The sequence below is a fragment of the Anoplophora glabripennis genome, unplaced genomic scaffold (assembly GCF_000390285.2).
Source record: "Anoplophora glabripennis isolate ALB-LARVAE unplaced genomic scaffold, Agla_2.0 scaffold49, whole genome shotgun sequence".
Classification (NCBI taxonomy): domain Eukaryota; kingdom Metazoa; phylum Arthropoda; class Insecta; order Coleoptera; family Cerambycidae; genus Anoplophora; species Anoplophora glabripennis.
The window spans coordinates 974,712-977,606 of record NW_019417201.1 but is presented as its reverse complement, the minus strand read 5'-3'; positions in this window follow the sequence as shown (position 1 = coordinate 977,606).

Below are 2,895 nucleotides of genomic sequence, written 5' to 3'. Positions count from 1 at the left end.
CTCGACAAAATATATATATAAAGATGAAGAAAAATTCATATCACGGTGAGGAAAATTAAAATTTGTTGAATCGTTGGTAAACTTCACAAACGATTTTTTTGTTTATAAACAATATTCAATAATTTAATAAAATATATTTAGTTTATTCCAATTTATTTACACCGTCAGTAGATAATTCGTGAATAGATATTTCAAAAATCGTTCCTGTGAAAATCTGTATTTTTGTATAAATGGATTGTTCCTTGAAATTCAGAGGTGCCAGGAAAACGCGTGACCTTGAAAATTTTAAAATTTTTCGTCTGCGGCGCCATTTACAGACTCTGGGCACTTAATATTCCGGAATTAAATTCAACAAATGTAACAACCCTAAGCAGAACACATTCAATCAAAGTTCACGCGCCGCCACTGTACAGAACGCTTTCCTTTCATCTGTAAAGGCATTTTTCCGAAAAGGTATGTCGCACGGTGCCAAATCAGGTGAATACGGGGAGTGGTTAACAGTTAAAATGCGATTTTTAGTCAAAAATCGGTCACGATAACAGTCGATGAGATGGCGTATTCTCGTGCAACAAACGCCAGCTTCTGCGCGATATTCTGGCCGAATAGGACGAAAACGACTTACCAAACGCTTCAAAACGCCAAGTTAGAATTGTGCATTAGGTTAAGGTTAAGCCCGGTGGAACGAATTTGTAGACAATGTCCTTAGAATCGCAAAAGCCAATCAACATTGTCTTCACTTTTGGCTTCTAGACACCACGTTTCATCACCAGTCACAATGTTGTATTGGAAGTTTTTGTCCTTTTTGGTCTCCTTTGTGATGTCCTTCGAATGTTGAATTCTGAGCAATTTTTGGTCGTCAGTCAACTTGGTGTGAAACAAACAGTACACACATTTCGGTAGCCCAAATGTTCGGCGATAAATTGATGTTTTTGATATGCTCAAATCCAATTCCATGAATTCCAATTTATATTTTGGCAGATCTTTGATGAATTTACACACAACTTTGATGACCTCTGTATCGCTGGCCGTTTCCGACATATTATCGGATCTAATTTGAAACACCTTGTCCACTTATTGATTCTCATTTAGGAAGTTTAACAACATTGAAGGAAACGACATAGTTTTAGAGTATTTCCTGGAATTGTTTTTAATGTTTTATACTTTATCGGAAAAGTACATGTTTGTATGAACAAACGTGGTGGTTGTCGTGTGCAACTACAGATAAAATATATACAATATATAAGGACTAAACTATGCCAATTGATTTATATCAGGGGAGACAGTCTTTTGCGTCATTAAAATAATTGCATAGGCTTGTAACATGTAATTCACAGCGTATTTTATATACTTTAAACACGACCAGAAAAAATATATATTTTCTTAGGGAATTATACTTTCTCCATCAATATTCTTGGAAATATTTTTGCATTGGGTACTTTAAAGACATTAAATTATTTATCAACTAATTTTAATTTATGTATCTTCTTTTTAAGGACTGGTTATAGCGCTCATAAAAATGTATAGGTCCATAAATAAAAATATTCGTTTCAGTTTCTGCCTAGATTTTATAATTTGTCAGGAAATGGCAGAAAAATAAACAATCAAGGCAAAATTCTTGCACGGGTTATAAAAAATTGAAGAAAAAATGGACGAGTGTCTCCTTCAAGCTTTAACTAAAAACAAATGAAAACCTGCATATATTTTCTTAAACGTCTAGGAATAATCCATAACCTTATAATCATCAAGTAAAAATAATATTAGAAATCTCTTAGAGGTTATTAATTAACAATTAATTATTAAAGTTTGACGAGCAAAATAAATGTTTTAAATGGGCGTTTGCTGTCACACTAATTCGTGACGTCATTTAGTGCGCTTGAGAATCGAGAAGATAAATGACAGGAAGATCCAAATTCTCTTTGCTTCGAGCATGTTTCACTTCTGAGGTCCCGTAACTTGTTAACGAAGGCCCGTATAGAAAAAAATTATATGAAGAACTGAAATTATTTAGACCTCATCTATTTGTACTCGACTTTTTTGTATCAAGTACCGGGACACCCTCCGGGACACCCTGTATATTATTTTACCGCTTTTACCAATGGCATTAATAGAGTCACTACCGCATTATGTGGAAAATAGAAAGCATTAAGTTAATGTATTTTAATTATAATGACATGTACATCCAAGACAATATACTGGGCTTTTTAAACATATACTTAGGTATCTCAGGTGAAAACCGCTGGTATTGTCACGCAATGTGGAATGGAACAGTCGTCAATCATGTAACGAGCGTTCAAATAAAAACGTGGTCGAAGTTGGCTCTGACACATTGGACGTAGGGAGTAGCTTATAGCGACCAACTTAACCTCATTTCTCAACGAGCTGTATAGCAGCTGTCAGTTTCAATAACATTAATGACTATATAACTTTATTTTAAAGAATAATCGTGATAACAATAACAAACAATTAAAGGAGCTGCGGAAAGTGTCCCCCTCCTTGTTATAACAATAAATTAAAGCAGCTGCTGAAAGTGTCCCCCTCCTTGTTCCAAGCACTTTTCACACCTGTTCCTCAAAGAATTTAAAGACATTTTCTAAGATGCTCGGGGTATTGTTAATTTCACGAATCTTGTCTATAAGTCGAGCCTGCAGATGGTTTAAATCAGGAATAGGCAGTTCAAAAATAGTGTTTTTAAGGTAAGGCCACAAAAAGAAATCACACGGCGTAATATCACATGACCTCGGTGGAAATTCATGTTCAGCATTGAGACTTATTAGTCGATTTTGGAAAACTTCCCTCAACATATTCATCGTCTCGCCTGCCGTATGTGCCCTTGCACCATCTTGTTGAGAGTAAAAGTTTGTAATTTCATTTTCTTCCAGCTGGTTAACAAAAGGA